Source organism: Ursus maritimus, unplaced genomic scaffold (genome assembly GCF_017311325.1).
Source record: "Ursus maritimus isolate PB19 unplaced genomic scaffold, ASM1731132v1 scaffold_2, whole genome shotgun sequence".
Lineage (NCBI taxonomy): Eukaryota > Metazoa > Chordata > Mammalia > Carnivora > Ursidae > Ursus > Ursus maritimus.
Genome location: NW_024424452.1, coordinates 43420203 through 43442635, shown reverse-complemented (window position 1 = coordinate 43442635; position 22433 = coordinate 43420203). Strand labels below are relative to the sequence as shown.

The following is a 22433-nucleotide window of genomic DNA, read 5'->3' as shown; positions in this document are numbered from 1 at the left end:
TCTGAGCTCATATTAAAGTTACCCATGGTATAGATGAGGACAGTGTGTTACGAAGAGGATTGGACTCTGCCCAAGGTGAAATACGATTTAGTGGTAGTACCTTCTGGTTCTGGAAACTTTCCTTAGCCACTGACCTGTAGTGATTCTCTTGCTGCTTCATCTGAAATCTTTCTAAATGCTGATCCCTCTAACTAGATGCCCCCTGCGACCCATGCATTGGTCACCTTTTCCTTACTAGTTTGCATAACCTCTTTTCTAGTGGGTTGTGACCCGTGGTCGGAGTTGGGTGCCCTTGTCCCACGCTTCTACAGCATCCTGTACTCACCCCCATCATAGTACCCGTGATTCTGCACTGTCATTCCCATTTACTTTTTTCCCCTAATGGTGTTTTGAGTTCCTTAACATCAGAGACACTCATTCATTATTCATTCAATAAATGTTTATTGAGAAACTAGTATGGACTAGCCATTGCAACCCTAGATCCCGTCTCATGGTCAGGGACTAGAAAATGAACAAATAAATGCTCTTTTGGGGGATTCCTCTCCCCTTCAGATCCACTGCGAATTTCGTTGCTAATCTCACAGAGAAAGACCAAGGTTGAATGCATAGCTCCATTGTATAAGTTATAGAATTGATCGTATTCATACGAGCTTCCTGTGAATATCGGCTTTTGTCTTTAGCTTCCAGTCCCCACTCTGAAATCACCGGCAGTTTCCTGGTTAAGCACTGGGCCCTTAGCGTCTGCACCGGTAGGCAGGAGGCCTCAAGCCTTATATGGACTTCGTTTACTTAGATAGCGTTTACCAGGTACTGGATCCTTTTTAAACCCTGCACGTATTAACTACTCTGATCCTCACAACTCTGAGGACGCCGCTGTCGTCAGGCCTACTGCAGCCAGAGATACACTGAGACAGAAGTGACTTGCCTGTGGGGACATCACTAGAAGGAAACAATTCAGTCCCAGGCGCGTAGCTGCAGACCCACGCTTCCCATTGCTGAGCCCTCTTGCCTCTCACTGCACTCTTTCCTCTTCGAGACCTAATGACGGGAAATTGCATCTTGACACCTTCTTTGTGAGAAATCACTTGGTAAGAAATCGTACAGAGAGAAACGCGAGGCTCTATGAAAGTTGAGTATGCTCCTAGCCTTTGACTTTGCATTTCACTTTCCTGTGTTCACTTTCGTATGAAATGAAAAGTTTATAGTTGTCTGTTATAGAATTGTTTATAATGCAACAGCTGGGGGAAAATCTGTCAGCAGTCAGCTGAGCTAATAATGACCTGTCTATAAAATGGAAAATTATGTCACCATTAAGAAAAATTCAGACGAATCTCTAAGCAGTCTGTGGAAGGGCACCCATGATAATATTAAATATAGTGGGGAGAGTATGAACGTGTATGTGAGCACATGAATGCTTGTGTATTAGCCTGTACTGAAGGCATAGCTGCATAATCATATACTATGTCTTTCCTGGACACGGGGCGGAAGGCGGAAAGGAGGGCGCGTGCTTCCTGGCGATATTCACATGACTCTGCTCTTCATCTGTTTTCAGTAGTGCAACTTTCCTATTTTTCATCAGCATGGCATTACTGTTCCAGGCAATCCTTGCCCAGAAAGACGAACGTTGTGAGCTTTATTGTTCTTATGAAACTTCACAAGAAAAACTCAGGTCAATGCCTGTCGAATTCTTTAGCTTTTTAATGGCATCAAATGACTTAACTCCCTAAGGCGCTAGAAACCCTTACGTCCAAAGTCTCACTTTGTTGCGCCCACAGATCCTGAAGTATTACATCACGGTTCTCCCCCAGTCCTGATGAAGCCCCCGAGTTGAAAAACTGATCATATAGCTCAGCCCAAAACCTCAGGAATAGCCTTTTCACTCCCGGCTGTCAAGGCCCTACTCTCCTTCATCAAGATAGGAATAAACTCAGCTTTGTTGATAAACAGGTTATTTTGGTGGTATTTCCAGAGTCGGCATTCTAAAAGGGACAGGAAGGAAGTTGAAGGCAGACTAGTAGAGCCTGTTTTAGTTTTTGTACGTGTTGTGTATTACCCATCCCACAAAAACCACTGGGAGGCGGGCAGAATGGGAGAACCTGAAGTGCTCAGTAGAAGACTTCAGGAAAGAACGTAAAGAACCCCGGTGTAAGTCCTTTGTCATTTCAGTTTGTAGAGTCAGAAGGAGCAACCAGCTGAGAAAGGGCTTCTGTGATAAAATAGGTTCGGAAGAAACAATTCTTAAAATTTCTCAGAAGCAGGGTCATTTGTGGAAGAAAGGGGTAGAGGAAGGGTGCCTTTCTATGTTTGCACGTGTGATTCAGTTCCACGAATCTAGAACAGCTGGGAGCAAGATGTAAGCAAACTTTAATGCCCCTATATTGAGCTCATTGTTCCTAGAAAACCAGAGTCCGTCTTTGGAGGGGAGGAGAGGTTCCGGCTGTACCAGTCCAGCATGACGGGGTACAGCCACCTTGCCACACTGGCATGCCACTGCCACCTCGATAAATCCAGGGGTCGGGACCCCATCTGGAGAGAGAGAAGGCGCAGAGGAGAGCCGGAGATGAAGCTGGAAATCCAACACACGTTGCCTTCTCCGAAGACATTTGGTTGTATCTTCCTCCTCCGGTGTCTGCTGTGACCAATCTCCCTCCCAAACAGTGATGAGAAACATTAATCTGTGCATCCAAGAGACCCCCACCCCCACTCCAAAGAAAAGGTAAACACAAAGACAGCCACTATTGACAGATAAAGACAAAGAAAAATCATGAAATCAGCAAGAAATAAATGACTCCTCACGTACCAGGGACCTGAAATCAAATTAACAGCTGACTTGTGGGACAGTGGAGTCCGCAGTCAATGCAGGACACATTTAAATGGCTGGGGGAAAAGAGAATGTTATCAACCTTTGTTTGTTCGCAAGCTTTGCTTTAAAAGAGATGTTTAAGTACCCAAACAGAAAACGTGGCTTCGGGGAAAGAGATGCAAATAAATGGGAGCCCCAGGTCGTCTGTAGGAAGGGGGATCCCAGCTGCTTCTTCAGTACAGCCTGAAGCTTTCAGAGAGGAATGCCCAAGGGCTCGAGATCAAGAATTCCAGATTTGGCAAACTACCGTTCAAAAATGGCGGTGAAGGAGACACAGTCCCAGGTAATCAAAGCCCTGAGAGTAATTGCTGCCGGCAAGCCTGCCTTACAAGAGTGCGGAAGGGGGTCCTCCAGGCTGAAAGGAAGGGACGCTGGACAGCAACTCGGGGCTGTGCTGGAATGAAGGGCACCGATACTGATACTACGAATTACAGGAAATGCTGTACAAATATGGTTTCGTTCAGAAGCATTTTGATACCAACTGTGATCATCTATTTCTGCTTTTCCAGTGACGGAGAGATTACACGCTAATAGATCACAAAAGTAGCATGGGGACTCTTAAGAATTTTGAGTTTTCCTCCTTACCATTGGTATCTGGATTATGAAAGAAAGTGTGTTGTATAGGTTTGGACGAATGTAAAATGATGCGTATCTGATATAGTATAGGGAGTATTGTCCCTGCCCTGAAAACCCTCTCTGCCTGCTCTTCCTTCCCTTCTCCTCAGCCCTCAGTCAACACCGATCTTCTTACTGTCTCTGTAGATTTGCTGTTTCCAGAATATTACTTACTCGGAATCATGCAATACGTAGCCCTTACAGATTCGCTCCTTTCACTTCATGATATGCATTTAAGTTTCTCTTCTGTCTTTTCATGGCTCGATAGCTTGTTTTTAGTGTTGGACAATATTCCATTCTCTGAATATGCTGTAGTTTCTTTCACCCTTCCCCTAGTGACGGCATCTTGGCTGCATCTCCCACTTTGGCAATTGTCAATAAAGCTGCTATAAACATCGGCACGCAGGTGTTCGTGTGAACATAAGCTTCCAGATTCTTTGGGTAAATACCAAGGAGCACAATTGCTGGGTCACATCAGCGTGCTTCGTTTTGTAAGAATCTGCTAAACCGTCTTCCAACATGGCTGCGCCGTTCTGCGTTTCCAGCGGCAGCGAGAGAGCGTTCCTGTTGCTCCACGTCCTCACCAGCCTTCGGTGTCATCAGTGGCCTGGATTTTGGACATTCTGATAGGTATGTAGTGGTTTTAATTTGCATTTCCCTGGTAATTTATGTGGAACATCTTTTCATACGCTTATTTGCCACCTGTGTATCGACTTCAGTGAGGTCCGTTAAGGTCTTAGAGGCACTTTCCAAAATCAGATTGTTTTCTCATTGTTGAGTGGGGAAACTTGTTTGTATATTTTGGGTATATCAGATGTATCTCAGGGCAAATATTTTCTCCCAGTCTGTGGCTTGTCTTTTTCTTCTCTTGCCACCTCTCACAGAGCAGAAATGTTTATCTTTTATGGATGGTGCCCTTGATGTTGTATCTGAACAATCATCCCCATACCCAAGATCATCGAAGTTTTCTTCTCTGTTGTCTTTTAGGAGTTTGAGTTTTGCATTTTTCACTTAGTTCTGTGATCCATTTTGAGCTCATTTTTGGAAGGGTGTAAGGTCTGTGTCTAGATTTATTTTTAGCATGGGGATATTCAGTTGTTCCAGCACCATTTGTTGAAGACAGTCTTTGCTCTATTGTATTGTCTTTGCTCCTTCATCAACGATCACTTGACAGTTTCTATGTGGGTCTGTTTCTGGGCTTTCTTTTCTTTCCCACTGATCCATGTGCACCTTCTTTTGCCAGCACCATACTGTCTCAATTACTGTTAAGTCCTGGAGTTGGGTAATATCACTTCTCTGACTTTGTACTTCTCTTTAGATATTGTTGATCTTTCGCCTCTCCAAATGAATTTAGAATAAGTCTGTTGATATCCACAAAGGAGTGTTCTGGGATTTTGTCTGGGATTGCATTGTATATACAAATCCATTTGGAAAGAACTGACATCGTGACAATATTGAGTCTCCCCGTCTGTGAGCGCATAATAGCTCTCTATTTGTTTAGCTCTTTATTTTCATTTATCAGAGTTCTTGTAGTTTTCCTCACACAGTTCTTATCTATATTTTGGTAGATTTATACCTAAATATTGCATTTTTGTGGGGTGCTAACATAAATGATATTCTTTTTAATTTCAAATTGTACTAGTTCATTACTGGCATATAAGAAAGCAATTTACTTTTGGGTATTAGCCTTGTGTCCTACCATCTTGCTATTGCTTGCTGGTTCCAGGAATTGATTCTGACAGTTGTGACAAAATTTCAACAAAATTTTGATATAGACAGATTTATTTCTTCTTCCCCAATCTATATACATTTTATTTCCTTTTATTGTCTTACTGCATTAGTTAGGACTTCCAGTACCATGTTGAAAAGGCTTGGTGAGACACAACATCCTTATCTGTGCCTGCTCTTAGTGGGAAAGCTTCTAGATTTTATTATGTTACCTATATGGGGTTCTTTTAGTTTGTTTATGTATATTCTTGTTCGAGTTGAGGAACTTTCCCCTTATTCCTAGTTCACTGAGAGTTTTTATCATGAGTAGGTGTCGACTTTGTCAAATATTATTTCTCTATTTATTGATATGCTCATGTAATTTTTCTTTTTTAGGCTGTTGATGTGATGGATTATGTTAATTGATTTTCAGACGTTGAACCAGAATTGCATACCTGGGATAAATCCCACTTGGTTGAGATGTGTAATCCTTTTTACACATTATTGGGTTCAATTTGCTAATATTTTGTTGAGGGCTTTTGCATTTATGTTCATGAGACATGTTAGCTTTTAGTGTTTTTCTTTAAAATGTCTTTGGTTTGGGTATTAGGATAATTGTGGCCTCTTAGAATGAATTAGGAAGTATTCCTTGTGCTTCTGTTCTCTGAGATGGAAAAGAATTGGTATAATTTCTTCCTTAAATGCTTGGTAAGAATTTACTAGTGAACCCATTCGGGCCTGGTATTTTTCTGATTTTATATTATTTTCCTTTCTAAAGAATTTATTTTACATTTCTTGGAAGACAAATCTGGCAGCAAAATCTTTTTTTTTTTTTAAGGTTGATTAGTTTACTCATTTTTTAAAAAATATTTTTTGTTATTAGTCACCATACAGTACATCCCTAGTTTTTGATGTAAAATTCCATGATTCATTACTTGCATATAACACCCAGTGTAAAATCTCTGTTTTAGTCTGAGAAAGTCTTTCACTTTTGAAGGTTCATTTTGCCGGGTATAGAATTCTAGGATGGCCATTATTTTCTGGCCACTAAATATTTCACTCTACTTTTCCTGCTTGCATGATTGCTGAGGAGAAGTGATATGTAATGTTTCTTTGTTACTCTATAGATGATTTTTTTTTTTAACACCTCTGGCCCTGACCTGAACTTAGTGATAGGAGCAATCTGTGGTATACACTGTGCGTGCCAGCAGGACACAGGTCTTCTAGTTCTTGAATTCAATAAGACTGGGTTGCCCATATCAAGGTATTACCCTGTTACTGCCATGGGTTGGTGACAGGAAAGCAAAGATGATCCATGCACAGAGAAATGGGCTGATTCTTGCTTCTACAAGACTTGAAAGCCAAAGTGAGATGAAGTCCATGTAGTCTGTTTTTGGAAGAAACTGCTCATTAAGAAACACAGGAGGAGAGTAGAAGGGATAGTCACAGTGATGCCATTATTTGCCACTGTTACGAGGTGTAGGCATAGGGGAAGAACAAAATCTTTGAAAAATAACTCCCCTCTCTTTTTTTCTTTTCACTGAGAAATTTCACATCACAAAGAGATTTAGAAAAAGTCAACATCATTTATTAACACTGGATATTGCTTTTTTCTCTAGAGAAGATTCTGTATAAAGTAAGAAACATGACAGAACTTAGTTCAAAAGAGCATTGGTCTCCATTACTGGAAACATGACGAGTACTGTAGCTCGAATGCCCTTCTACCACCTGACCTCGTGCTCGTCATCTTCTGTACGTGAAGGAGCTGGGCTAGGGAGAGGAGAGCTTAGGACTCAGAATATTTGGGAAGAACACCTGTTCTGGGACATTCCCGGGGCACTTGGTGTGGCAGTGCATGTTGGTAGAGATGACTGGATCAGTACCAGGTGGTACAGAGGGAGCTGAAGTGCCAGAGTCACTCAACACCTGCCACCTCTTTGACCTGGACCCCCCTCTTTAATGACCAAGCATAGTAGTTGTTTTCATAATTCTGCTGTTCAGTTACACTGAAACTTTTCCTCCCTCTCATCCCTGCTGGAAGTGAAGCAAATCATGAGAATCTTCTTGATTTCTTCTCAAGACTGCTGAGTTCCTAGCCAGTGGAAGAGCACTGGTGATGCCCCAGGCTGAGGCATTGCTCAAGAGTGCAGCTTGGATGGGGCGCCTGGGGGGCTCAGTCGGTGAAGCATCTGCCTTCAGCTCAGGTCATGATCTCAGGGTCCTGGGATCGAGCCCCATGTTGGGCTCCCTACTCAGCGGGGAGTCTGCTTCTCCATCTGCCTCTGCCTGCCGCTCCCCCTGCTTGTGCTCACTCTGTATGTGTGTGTGCGTGCTCTCTACCAAATAAAATTTTAAAAAATACAGCTCAGAGCACAGTGTAACCTGTTGGGCAGTGAGAGCCTTACCCTTCCTTCCCTTTGTCCAGCTCATTCAGATCCAGACCTTCCTCAGCTGAGGGTGACCTTTTTTTTTTTTTTTTTAAAGATTTTATTTATTTATTCGACAGAGATAGAGACAGCCAGTGAGAGAGGGAACACAAGCAGGGGGAGTGGGAGAGGAAGAAGCAGGCTCATAGCAGAAGAGCCTGATGTGGGGCTCGATCCCAGATCTCCGGGATCACGCCCTGAGCCGAAGGCAGATGCTTAACCACTGTGCCACCCAGGCGCCCCTGAGGGTGACCTCCTGATGCAACAAAGCTCCTCCTTGCAGATTTCTCCAGCTTCGGGTGGAAGCGTAGGCTTGTCCTTTTTTTTTTTTTTTTTTTTTCCTTCTAACTTTGTACCTGCTGACTCTTCCTGGCATCGTCATCGTCATGATGGTCTGGACCGTCACCTCTATCCTCCCTTGTATTTGTTCCTGAGCGTGCTATCCATGAACTGCTCCAGCGTGGCTGGCATTCCCGGCATTCTTTCTGGCCCCCGAGTCCTCCCCAGACCAGTGCCATTCAAGGCCATGCCACCCACACTTCTGTCTCACCTGTACAGCCAGCCATGTTTTTCCCATTCATGGCCATGCAGTGTGATCACCGTGTGACCCCCGCAACTCCTGTGGGGTTCAGTCCTGTACTTACGGAAGTTGTCCCGAGGAACAGAACCAGTAGGTGTTACTGGTGTGCGTAAGACATTTACCGTAGGAATTGCTTCATGTGCTTAGGGAGGCCGAGAGGTCCCATGATCTCACAGCTGCAAGCTGAAGAGCCAGGAAAGCTGATGGTGTAAATCCCAGTCTGAGTCTGACGGCCCAAGACCCGGGAGCCCTGATGTCTGCGGGCAGGGAAGACACAGCTCACCTCAGCCACAAAGAACTGGCCCTTCCTCTGCCGTTTGCACTCAACAGATTGCATGATCCCTGCCCGCACTGGGGAGAAGGGAGCTAGAGGCAGGAGTGTACGTGCATGGAGTGGAGGCCATGGTTACTCCCCCTGCCAGCGTCCACGGACATCTTCCTACGTGGACAGGAGCTGTGATGTTAAACTCCCAGCCCAGTGCTGCCTGCCCAGTGTCAAGGGAGAACACACTGATGCGTTAAGTATCTACTGGGTAACAAACACCGCGTTAGAAATTGCATGCTTATTGTCCAATTCAAACCCTGCTGTATCCTTCAAAATGTAAAATATGGATACTTTTGTTCCCTCATGTATCCAAGTTGTGTTTACTGAGGGTTGCACTACCTGCCTGAGGCTGTAGAGCTGGCTCTGAGAAGGCGGGGCCATCCCACACTTGGCGACCAAAGAGTCCTTTAAATGCTTAAAAAAAAAAAAAAAAAATCGGGGGGCGCCTGGGTGGCACAGCGGTTAAGCGTCTGCCTTCGGCTCAGGGCGTGATCCCGGCGTTCTGGGATTGAGTCCCACATTAGGCTCCTCCGTTATGAGGCTGCTTCTTCCTCTCCCACTCCCCCCTGCTTGTGTTCCCTCTCTCGCTGGCTGTCTCTATCTCTGTCAAATAAATAAATAAAATCTTAAAAAAAAAAAAAAATCGAAGACCCAAGAGCTTTGTTTGTGTTATTTTACCAATAATAGAAATTAAAACTGAAAATTTTTGAAAAACCCTTCTTACTCATTTAAAAATGACAATCCACCTGATAATGTCAATAACCTTATGAAAAATAACCACACCCAAGACAAAAGAGGTTCAGGAGAGTGACACTTAACTTACGTTTTTGCTGTTTTTAGTGTCTGGCTTTAATAGAAAGAAAGCTGCGTTTTCGTGTGTGCTTCTGTATATGATCTGACACCGTATCACAGGTCATGTAGCCTCTGGAAAACGTGTGTCTCGGGAGAGAGAGTGAGTGAGAAAGGTAAAGAACATCAGGTTTGTCATGAAAACGGTTCTGACCTGGGAGACCCTTGGAAAGGGATCCCCGAGTACCCTGGGCGCACGTGAGCCGTGCACGGGCCCTCATCTGCAGACATCTGCGAGCCTTACCTGTCCTCTCACGGATGACGCTGGTTTTAGAATCAAAGAACGAACCAGAAATGGGCATGGGGAAGCACCACTCCTTGGGGGTGGTTAGCAAAGGAACCGTTGAGGAGGTCCCAGCCTCTCTTCTCTTGGAGCATTTTTTGGTCCATTAGAAGAGGCATCAGAAAGCGTGCTTAGGGGGCTCCTGGGGTGCTCAGTTGGTGAAGCCTCTTCCTTCAGCTCAAGTCATGATCCCCAGGGTTCTGGGATCAAGCCCTGCTTCGGGCTCCCTGCTCAGGGGGGAGCCTGCTTCTCCCTCTCCCTCTGCCTGCAGCTCCCCCTACTTGTGCACTCTGGTTCTCAATCTCTCTGTCAGATAAATGAAAACTTAAAAAAAAAAAAAGGGGGGGGTGCCTGGGCACGAGAGGGGAGAAATGAGATGTAGAGCCGAGGTCTGGAGGCTCGGCACCCTTGGTGCTTAGTATGTGGGTGAAAGGCGGGCTTCCCAAAACTTGTTTTCCTGTTGATTTTCTCTGATTCCTGACTCTGACCAGCAAATTAGAGTCTGTAGTGCTTGATAGCACCCGCTGAAACTCAAGTGCAACCGTGTCTTTGGATTGCTAACATCAAACCAGGAGAGAAACAACTGACGGATTTTTTTTTTTTTTTTTTTTGGGTAGTTGGCTCTGAACGCATTGAAGTTCAGAGCCAGGAAGTGCAATTCAAAAAAAAAAAAAACAACTAATGAGAACTTCATGTTTGCATGTTTCTAAGCGATATCTATTCCATCATAGTCCTTCTTGGTCATGTGCCAAACTGGTCTACGTGTACGCCTCTGTTTTGGGATTCTGTTCTGTGGATCTGTTTTGGCTACTCTGTGCCAATTTTGTGCTGCTTTAATTAATATAGATTTATGATGTGTCTTGGTATCTGCTGGATCAAGTAAAAACCCATTGTAATTTTTTTTCTGAAATAGCCTTGTCTGTTTTAGCACGTTACGAAATATAAGCCCCACGGAAGCAGTGAGGCGGTTTATCATTTTAATTGTTGTACCCCAGTAGCTTTAATAAAAGTGACATAGTGTAAGCACTCAATAAATATTTGTTAAATAAAGGAAGGAACTCACACTTCTGAACTAAGTTTAGAATCCGTCCGTGTGTACGCAGCATCTCGGGGCTTTTTTATTGGGATTGCATTGAATTTGTAGATCGATCTGGGAAGAATTGACGTCTTTGCATCCTTGAATCTTCCCACCGATGAATGTGGCCCCATTTATGCGGTGCTTCCTTGATGTTCTTCAGTAAAGGGACATAATATCCTCCAGAAGGATCGCGTATAAAAATATCCATTTACAGTAATAACACCTTACAAAAACATAACAAAAATATGTAACGGCTTCACTGAGAGGGCATTCAGAATGTAAAATGCACCCTTTTAAAGTATGCAACTCAGAGGTTTTTGCCAAAATCAGAGTTGTGCAACTATCACCACTAATTTCAACACATTTTCATCACCCCCATCGACAGCCTGTAGCCCTTAGCGTTCGCTCCTCCTTTCTCCCCTCCCCCAACCACTCTCAAACACTGACGGAGTTTCCGTGCGTTGGCCTCTTCTGCCCATCTTCTATAAACAGGATCATACATTATGTGACTTGTGATTAGCTTCTTTGACTTAGTACGTGTTTCATCCATGTTGTAGCATATATCAATATTTTATTCCTTTTTATGGCTGAATAATATTCTAATATATTGATATACTGTATTTATGTATCCCTTCACCAGTTGATGGAAATTTGGGCTGTTTCTACTTTTTAGCTCTCAGGAATATAATGCAATTATGAACATTAATCTATAAATTTTTGTGTGGACACATTTTCATTTCTTTTGAACATATGCCTCAAAGTGGAATTGTTGCTAGATTCCATCTTGAGGATTTTTGTACCCAATACGTCAGGAATATTGGTCTATAGATTTTCCTTTTTTTTTTCTTTTTGTGATGCCATTGTCTGGTTTTTGTATCAGATAATAACTCATAGAATGAGTTGGAAAGCATTTCCTCCTCTTTTATGTTCAAGAAGAGTCTATGAAGGATTGGTGTTCTTTAATGTTTTGTAGACTTCCTCAGGGAAGCCACATGGTTCTGGGCTATTCTTGGTGGGACTTCTGTCCATCACTGAGGCAACGTGTGCTTATTGTAACTCTGTTCAGATAGATGTTCTCCGTAAGTCAGTTTTGCTAGTTTGTGACTTTCTGGGAATTGGGCCACCTCATGTACGTCACCTACCTTGTTGGCACACAGCTGTTCATACTATTGCTTTATGGTTGGTTATTTCCGTAAGGTCAAGGGCAATATCTTCTCTTTAATTCTCACTTTTAGCGAATTGTGTCCTCTTTTTCTCTTGGTCCGTGTAGCTAAAGACTTATCAACTGTTGATCATGTTAAAGAACCAACTTTTGGTTTTTTAATTTTCCTATTATTTATATTTCATCTCCAATTTTTAATTTTAATTTTTTCCCCTTCTGTTTTCTTTGAATTTGGTTTGCTCTTTTTCTAAGTTTTCAAGGTGATTCTTGGGTTAATGACTTGAGAACTTTTTTTTAATATACACATTGACATCTATAAATCTCTCTCTAAGCATTGCTTTTGCTCTATTCCGTAAGTTTGGGGATGTGTTTTCATTTTTATTCATCTTAAAGTACTTTCTATTTTTTTAAAATTTCTTCTTTGATACCGTAATTATTTAGAAGTGTGTTAATATCCACATATTTGTAAATTTCCCAAATTTCCTTGTTAGTGATTTCTAATTCCACTGCTGTCAGGGAGCATACTTTGATTTCAATACCCCTAAATTTACTGAGATTTCTTAATGGTCTGACTTTCTTAACGGTCTGTCCTGAAGAATGTTCCTTGTGGACTGGACAGGAATGTATATGTTGGTAGTTTGGGTGTATGTTTTATGGATATCTGTTCATAGTGTTCACACCTCCCGTGTTGATCTTATGCCTCATTGTTTTACCCATTATTGAAAACAGAGTATTAAAGGCTCCAACTATTATTATTGAATTGTGTATTTTTCCCTTCAAATCTGTCAGTTTTTCTTCGTGTATTTTGGGGCTCTGTGAGGTACATGTACAATTGATAATTGTCATTTCTTCCTGATGGATTGAACTTCTATCATTTTATTTAATAAAATGTCCCACTTTTGTAACAATTTTGGTCTTAAAGTTAATTTTGTCTAATATTAATATAGCCATTCCACATACTTTTTGGTGACTGTTTGCCTGGTGTATCTTACTCCATCTTTTGAATTTTACCCTCTTCGTGTGTTTGAATCTGTAGTCTTTGTAGATGCTGTATACTTGGATTGTATTTTCTTTTTCTTTTTTTTTTTTAAAGATTTTATTTATTTATTTGACAGACAGCCAGAGAGAGAGGGAACACAAGCAGGGGGATTGGGAGAGGAAGAAGCAGGCTCATAGCGGAGGAGCCTGATGTGGGGCTCGATCCCAGAACGCCGGAATCACGCCCTGAGCTGAAGGCAGACGCTTAACCGCTGTGCCACCCAGGCGCCCCTGGATTATATTTTCTAATCCGTTCTACCAATCTCAGTCTCTGGATTGGATTGGTTAAGTTATTTGTGTTTACTGTAGTTACTGCGCAGCTGGGAGCTACGTCTGCCGTTTTACTGTGGTTTTCTGTCTGTCCCGCATTTCTCGTTCCTGTGGCCATCCATCACTGCTGCCTTTTCTGTTGAACAGATATGTCCTAGTGTACCTAGTGCTTCTTCCTTCCTGGAATTTTTTAGAGTCAGTTTCTTCGTGGTTGCCCTGAGGAGGATTACATTTTTTTCCCTTAGAAAAACCTAGTTCTTAGTAATATCAACTTAATTTGCATAGAAGCAAAAACTTCGCTCCAGTGTAGATTAGTCCCTCCTCTCTCCTTGTGCTGTTCTTGTTATATTACCGCTTTGCACAAGTCCAGCTACTCGTTTTCGTAGCGATCGCTTTAGGTAGTTTAGGTCAGGGGGAGAAGAGAGTTGCAAACAAAACACATGTGTATTGTCTTCTGTATTTGCTGATATATATATATAGTTTCATTTTTTTTCCTGACTTTAGAATGCTCAAATGTCTTGTCATGAAACGATGTTTGTAGATTTCCGATAGACGCTCATAAGGAAAGGGAATTCCTTTTTAGTCTTAGCTTGGTAAGAATGTTTATGATCAGTGGATATTGGCTTTATATCATGTTTTATGTTTCTCATCTTTTGAAATCATAATTTTTTTGTTTCATTTGTTAATACAGTAAATTATGTTGATTCTTTTAATGTTGAATCATCCTTGTGTTCCTTATCTAAACCCAACTTGGACATGCTGGGTTTTTTTAACTATGAATTCTTTTAAAAAATTTTTTCATTTTGAATAATTGCCCCCATGACGTTGGTATTTAATTTTGTATTTTTAACTGCCTGTTTCTGGTTTGACAAAGTTTTTGAGGCTAGTAGCCTCATGATTTGAGTTGGGGAGATTCTCCTATTTTTATAAAACCTGAAAGACTGTGCATATCTTAAAGGTTTGGTCTCATATCTTTATCTTGAATAGGGATGATAACTACATTTAGACTGTCATTTTCATTTTTGCTCTGTTCATTTTCTAATTGTTCTCAGGACATTATTATAAATTACTATTTTTATTAAAATTGTACATTTGATCTGTTCAAATTGATCTAAAGTGTTTCATGCTGTTATAATTGTAACAGTTTTATTTGTATCCCTAGTTATGTCCTCATTCTGTTTGTGATTTTATTTAGGTGGTCCTTCTCCCATCTGTTCTCGATGGTAGCTACCAAAACTTCAATATTTTCAAGACCTCATTTATATTGTGATTTTTTACTTAACTCTTTAAGTTCTAATTAATTTTTATTTATCTTTGCATTAATTTATATATTACAAATATGTTAAAAATTTTCTTTGTATTTATCTGCATTCTTGAATTAAACACTTTTGTTTTTCTAAGCAGTGGATTTATGATTATGAATTTATCCCTAGGACTGCTTTTAATTCACTGTTCTGATTTTGCTAGTCTGCTTTTTTTTAATTTCAAATAATTTATACTTTTTAACACTTTTATTTCCTCTTTCACTTATGCTTTTTTTTTTTTCAAAGTATATTTTTATATTTGCAGATGTAGGGATGGTTTCGGGAAGGGGCTGGCAAGGGAAGGTGGCCAACTTTTGTGGCTGCTTTTTAAAATTTCCTGCATGGATTGTGAAAGCCTTAGACGTGTTGAAACTCACGGAGATCTCTTTGGCGGGGAAGAGTGTGGTCGGATTTTTGTCAAAAATTGTATGAAAATAATTTGAAATTGAGTTTGTGTTTTTCTCAAACTTTGTAAACTTTTGTATTTTCTCACATTCTGTCTGCTTTACTAGTGTTTTGAAAATGTTTAATGTCTCCTCAGTGTCTTGACAACCCTGGTTTCGCCTCGTGATTTTGTTAGTGTTTGCTTGACGTATTTTGCAGCTTGGCTGTTAGGTCCATACCAGTGATGGTGGTTACACGTTATCAGTGAATCGCTCTGTTTATCAGAACTACGTTTGCCTTGTTTTTCCTTTTGGTGTCTTTTTTTCCTCTATAAATTTTAGTCCAACTGATATTTATATAGTTATTATAGGAAGCTTATTCTTTCTTATTTTGGGTTTTCCTTTTACCACGTTTCTCCTTATTTCCCCCTTTTCTCAGAACTTCATCAGTTTTTCTATGGTCTATTTTCTATGGTCTATACTGGTTTGAAAGTTCTACATTCTCTAGCTATTTACCTAATGATTTCCCTTAACTTTTAACATTTTTATTTTTTAGAAATAGTGCAGGTACAGTATAAAAATGCAAATATTTCTAAATATATGTATACATATGTTTGTTGTGTGTGGATATATACATATATGTGTGGGGAGGGTATATGTGTATATAAAAGGAAGTGATTCTCTACTCCATCCCTCCCTACCCTTTTCTTTTCTCTAGAGGCTACCTGTATTTGGGGTCTTCAGAAAAACTGAACTAATTGAATGTGTATACCTGTGTTATATATAAATATATATTATTATATATAAATATATATTTATACTATATACTTATATATATAATTAGTATAATTACATAATTATATATATGTTTGTGTGAGAGGGAGGGAGAGAGGAAATGAAGGGTTATGTTCACAGGCTGACTCCCCAAATCCCAAGTCTACAAGGTGGCCCAACAGGCTGGAGGCCCAGGGCAGAGCAGGGACTGTAACTCAAGTCTCAAGACCATCAGCTGCCAAGTTCCTTCCTGTTCATGCTAGGTCAGTCTTTTGTTCTATGTATACCTTCAGCTGGCCCACTCACATTACAGAGGAAATCTCTACTCAAAGCAATTGATTTTTTTAGTTTTTTTAAAAATTTATTTAAAATCCATTAATTAACATATAGTATATTATTAGCTTCAGAGGTAGAGTTTAGTGATTCGTCAGTTGTATATAACACCCAGTGCTCATTACATCATGTGCCCTCCTTAATGCCCATCACCCACTTACCGCATCCCCCGCTTACCCCACCTCTGCAACCCTCAGTTTGTTTCCTAGAGTTGAGTCTCTCGTGGTTTGTCTCCCTCTCTGATTTCATCTTATTTTTTTTCTTCCCTCCTTCTGTGTTCATCTGTTTTGTTTCTTAAATTCCACATGTGAGTGAAATCATATTTGTCTTTTTCTGATTGACCTATTTTGCTTGGCATAATACCACCAGTTCCATCCACGTCATTGAAAATAGCAAGATTTCATTCTTTTTGATGGCCGAGTAATATTCCATTAGATGTATATGTGTGTACACACACACACCACATCTTCTTTATTCATCTGTTGATGGACATCTGGGTTCTTTCCGTATTTTCAAAGCCCACCGATTTAAATGTCAGTCTCCATTAAAAACACTCGCACAGGAACATCTAGATTGATACTTGACCAAATATGTGGGCAATGTGGCCCAGCCAAGTTGACACATAACATTAACCATCACACTATTCAATAATTTTACCTGTTCTCATCTTCAGTTCCTAACTCACACACTTCCCTCTTAACTCTTTCTCAAAATGTGTATATTCTAACTTTGGTCGTCATTATTTCCGGTTTCAATAATAATGATTACATGAATATTCACAGCTGAGCCATGTCATACACTATAATTACGTACTTCTTGAACAAGAAGGCTAAACGGTTTTGTTTTTATTTTTCCTCTCTATGGTCCATAATGTCAGGCATCTGTTAATTTTCCTGCCTTTTGCTTTTCACGGAGCCAGTTGTCCAAGAGCCCTCTGCCTTTCTCCAGTTTTATTCAGTTTCTTCTTAACTGATGCGAGGGCTGTAGATGTGACACTTCAGTTCCAGCCTGGGGATCCCCTTCTTTCTTTCCTCTTCTGGATCCACTATCTCCTGGATCCTTTGTCTTTCTTCATGGCGTACACCCTCATTTTAATGGCTTCCCGAGAAAGAGGATGGAGCAAAATGTTGTGATCTTACGTGTTAGAAAATGTTATTTTACTCTCACACTTGATTGATGATTTGCTGAGTTTGCAATTCTGGTTTGTGACTCTGAAATTTAGTAATGGGAAACCTCATGAAAATGGATTCAAGAGGTTTGGGCAGCGGTGTGGTCAGCCCTACCACTCCTCATTGACTTCAGGCCCAGCGGCAAGAGAGAGACTTAACCTTGAGCCTGGATACCACGCCACTACTCCAGGAGGAAGAGGAGACGCTGCTCGTCCCCCGGGCAACGGCTCAGCCAGTGAGAAGCCACCCCACTCGGAACTCCCGGTTTCCTCCAAAGAACTTCTTAGCTCAGAACAGCCCTCCCACCCCCCCTTTCTCCTTTGTTCCCAGACTTGCCTATGATTGTGCCGTAGCTTCTTTGTCCCGATCGCGATTCTCTTTTAATCCCAGATAAACCCATCTTTCACTGGTAAAATAACGGGCAGTTTCTATTTTTAAGGTGAACGGGACTAATTTTCCCTTAAAATTTTTAAGCCATTACTTCCTTGTCTCGTGTAAAGTGAAGGCCATTTTGATTCTTGATCCATTCACTGCTCGCTACTACATCTGGTTTTTTATCTTGAAGTTGGTAAGGTCATCTTGTTCACGTGGTTTTTAGGAACTTCATGAAGATGCCTTTTGCATGTGTCGTGACTGCTTTGGTTGTGGGAGACCGTTGGTCTGGAAGCTCATGTCCTTTTCCTCTTTGAAATTCTCTTTTACTATTTCTTTGAAAATTTAACCCTTCCTACTTATTTTTGAAGTCTATCTAGTCAAATATTAAACATCCTCTATTTATTTTCAGTATTCGTTTGTCGGCCCCTTAGTGCACTCCTATTTGTCATTTTGTTCTGGTATTCAAGACATTTCATTAAATTTCTCCTGCAACTCTCCTATTTAATTTTTTATTTCAGGTAATGTATTTTTAATCTGTAAAGTTCTTTCTGCTTCTCAGTGCACGCCTTTTATATAGAACTGCTTTTATTTCACCAATACCGTGTCTTGTCATGTCCTTCTGAAAATGTTGAGTACGTATCTTTAGAAAGACTTCAATCTCCTCCCTGCACTGTATCGGATTCTTCCATGCTCTGTTGTTACCTGTTTATTAGATGGTGTCTGTTTCCATGTTATTCCCAAGTGTTTGGTGACCCTTGTCAGTCCATTTGTAATAGGACTAATGCACTAACAAGCTCTTTGGAAACTGTGTGCGTGTGAAGGGCTGGGGTATGTTCAGTGGTGGGCTTTACTTACCAGGGTGATAAAGCTGAGTGATGTGGTTGAAGCTGGCTTTCTTAAAGGAAGCTTACTTTTTCAACATAGGATGTGGAACTTTCCATATCTGTTGGTCTTTGTTCATGGAATGCTAAGTTCCCCAGGGAAGGTCCTTCAGTTTCCTGAGTGGGAGCTGTAAGCCTTATCGTCAGTCTCCTGGAAGGGTTGCTGACATTCCTTTACCTCTTCCTCAGCTTTTACAAAATTACCGTAGCACACCCCCCACCCTACCTCCTCTCTGTAAGTGTCCCCAGAAAGTCGCCCTCCAGCCTTCTGTGCAGGTAGGGGAGAGGCTCTGGCTGTATAATGTCTCCCAGACGTTTTCAATGGTGTTTTACTAAACCAATCACATGCTGGGTCCAGAAAGACTTGCTGTCTCCCTTTGCTGAGTGCTTTTGGCGTTCTGGGCGACCTCATTTGTTCTGAGTCTCTAGGTCATGCGTGTAATTTGTAGCCCACTCAAAATTCCCTTTCTGTGTTTAAGCACTGGCTATACGATCCTACTTTAAAAATGTTTCCCTGCTAGTGTTCGAGAAGGGGTGGGGCTGGGGCGTGTGGAGAGGAGAGATGCCCTATGCACTCATTGGGCCATAGTGACCCTCAGAGAAACAGAGGTTCCATTTTCTTCTTTATAATTTTCTGAAGCTTCAAAGAGTATTGTTTTGTAATCAGAAAAATGCCAGTTAACATACCACTGTTTCAGAATAAAAGAAGACAAAAACAGGTGGCCTCCTTTGCAGATGCAGATTCTGGCCAGCATGGAGGTGCTCACACGTGCAGCGTCCCCTTCCGGTGTCCAGATCTGCCCGGGTTACCCTAACTTAGAGGGCCACCCCAGGAGCACGTTGAAGTTGGACCTCTTGGTATTTAGTCAGAATCCGCTGTTTCGTTGCTGCTTTGGTCCTTAGTCTTTGCAAAGTTTATAACCGAAAATCTTGTATGTCGTTTTTGGGGGCAACTCAAGCTTGTAGGGGAACAGTGACCACACGATAGTGTGACCTGCGATCAGGCTGACGGCATCAGGAATCTGGACAAAGCTAGCCACCGGCTTTTTACAAATATTCAAATACGCATTTTCAAATACAGGTAATCATTCTGTGGCTTTAGACTGAAATAGCTTTATATGCTTTACATGTTAAAATTCAATCAGTTGAGGTATACCTTATATTACTGCAAAAGTAAAGTGCAAGAACAATCGATGATTGAAAGCTGTGAATTTGGGGGACAAATTTAAGAGTTTTAAAAAGGAAAATCATATTTCGTATAAATATCAAGAGAGTGTGTTGGTTTTTACTTTTAGAACGTTATATGTTGTAAAGCCAATAAATACTTATAAAACTTAAATATACAAAGCAGAATAACAAATATCAGAATTCTAATCTTTGCAAAATTGTCTGGTGTTCTCTATTCATAACTTTAAATAAAACAATTGTGAAGCACTGTATTTTTAGCTTTTTAATTCTTAAGTCCTGAATTTACAGCATGATTTTAATTTTGCCACCACAGTCGTATATGACAGTCTTCAGGATAAACTATTTTTAATCTATGTTTAATGAAGAAGATGAATAAAAGAACGTGTTAGAGAAAAATAAGGTGTTTCCCTCAAGATAATTTTGCTTCTCTGCCAGTCTGGTTCTCGCGTGAGAAGTGAGCCGCCCGCCTGGCATCCCGGACCTGTGACCACGGGGAAGAGTAAGCATCCCTCCTCTGAGATGTCCCGTGTTTAAATATGAATACCGAATGTCAGTAATGAAATTCTAGTGTTGTTCTTAAGTAAGATTTTAATGTCAGTAGCCCAGAAACACAGTCTGATGATACTGGGCTCCAGCGTGAACTTCGGTGGAGTATTTCAACTTTCAAGTATTGAGTGTTTGGTCAAAGTGTGTTGTATCTGCACCCCTGTTCATTAACGTTATTTGACTAAAATGAATTAGAAGAGACTCAGGGAGCCTGGGTGGCGCAGTTGGTTGAGTGTCCGACTCCCGGTTTTGGCTCCGGTCAAGATCTCGGGGTCCTGGGATCGAGCCCTGGGTCAGGTGCTCGGTGTGGAGTCTGGATGGCATCCTCTCCCTCTCCCTCTATGCAGGTGCATATTCTCTCTCTCTTTGGTAAAATTAAAAAAAACCAGCCTGGAATGAAAAATATCAGAATGCATTGCAAGTAGTAAGAATAAATGCTGTTCTGTGAATTCTTTGTTTCGGTTTGTAGATGGATGCATGCACACTGGGTCATGTCAGAACATGCGTTTCTTACTGAGGGCCGTGGGTCATGTGAAGAATCTGAAATCCACGAAACGAGGAGGAGGGAAGGTGCTTGGTGTAGAGCAGGTGGGTGGGCAGCAAGCGCTGGAATTGCTAACAAAAGATAGTGGTGCCAAGTTCGGGGATGTTTTTTGTTTTTTGCAAGGAACTGCACGTACATGAGCTTCTGCAATAGCGTTAGAGCTTCAGCGTATGTGGGAGAAAGGCAAGAGTCAACAACTGGTGAAATAATACGAAATGGCCGGGAGAAATTGGACAGGTAAGAACATAGGGATCATGACGATAATACGCTACCCTTCTTCACACCTTGCGGTGGTCCTCCTAGCAGCTTCTGTCTATCGTGTATTCCAGTGTAGGTGATTCTCACGACAGCCGCGCTGGAAAGGCAGAGCAGGCATGGATAACCCCATTTTGTAGAGAAGGAAGGATTCAGTTACTTCCTTGGGGATCCGCAGCTGGGAGGAAACAAAGGTGTGTCGTAAATTCAGACATCTTAGGATTTCATGGTCTTAGCAAGAGAGACCAGTTGAGAAGAGAAGAGTGGTGCCCTGGGTCTGGGGAAACCAAGCTTAACACACGCTTTCTGGTGCTTGGTGCTCCCCGAGGCGCTGTTTCAGATCCTGACCAGTGTGTCGGGAGGACCCTTCACAAGCAAACGTTACCCCCCTTCCCTCTCCTCCCCCTTCCACTCCTCCTCCCTCTCCCCTCATCCTGGGGAAAGCGAGCCCAAGGTCAGGTGCAGAAAGAAGAGGAACAGGGGCGCCTGGGTGGCACAGCGGTTAAGCGTCTGCCTTCGGCTCAGGGTGTGATCCCGGAGTTCTGGGATCGAGCCCCACATCAGGCTCCTCTGCTATGAGCCTGCTTCTTCCTCTCCCACTCCTCCTGCTTGTATTCCCTCTCTCGCTGGCTGTCTCTATCTCTGTCTAATAAATAAAAATCTTAAAAAAAAAAAAAAAAAAAACAGGAAGGCAGACGAGTGGCATCCCCGAGATCTCAGAGGCAGCGGCTGCCTCAGGGGATGAGGTTGAACTTGGGGTTTGGTAGATATGATTGAAAGTTTACAGAGGTGGTTTTGCTGTTTTCTTACTCTAATAAAAATAAGTATTTGTTTCATCATTTACAAAGGATTTTCATACTTCCTGTCTCATGTGTTGGTCATACACTCTGGGTATGTGTTCTGAATGAGGAAACTGAGTCTTAGGGAAGCTAAATCATTCATTCAAATGTAGATCGTAAGTTCGGCAGGGCTCAAACTGGAGTCTTTTTCTTCCGGTGCTTATGTTCCAGTCCCTTCACTCGGTGACCTACAAAACCGCTACCTGACATTTGAAGCAGTTAAGTTGGCTGATACAGATTGTCTGTTGAGAAGGTCGAACAGGGCAGCATTTTTGAAACTAAAGTAAAATTTTTATTTGCTTAGTAAAAGTGGCTATTGACAAATGCAGGGTACTTTTGAGTTCTCTTGGCTTTCACCATGAATTTCTTTAAAAAACAAAACCAAAAACCAAAACCCGTAGTTGAATCTGTAAGCATGAACTCTAATGAGCTAGTTATGAACCATCTGGACACAGCCCTGCCTTCTAAGATGGGCATACGGAGCCCCGCCCGTGAAGACCGCATCCGAGGCTGGAGCTGGGCCCCTGGCCACCACATCCCTGCCCCTTTCACAGGTGCATCCATGAAGCCACCACACGGAAGGTCGCCGAAGTGACGTGTGAATGCCTGAGTGTGGCGTGGTGGGGCGTGAGGAAGTACGTGGAGT

At 41.8% G+C, this 22433-nt stretch overlaps 1 protein-coding gene and 1 long non-coding RNA gene across 2 annotated transcripts in view; both read left to right on the top strand.

The window, feature by feature from the left end:
* The window catches only part of LOC103672062 (olfactory receptor 10J3-like), a 143243-nt gene that overhangs the window by 72178 nt on the left and 48632 nt on the right, over positions 1-22433 (top strand). The window lies entirely within an intron of this gene.
* LOC121103954 lies at positions 750-21529 on the top strand. The gene is made up of 3 exons (XR_005836258.1): positions 750-1088; positions 3815-4108; positions 20817-21529. It is a non-coding gene; the product is annotated as an uncharacterized LOC121103954 (long non-coding RNA).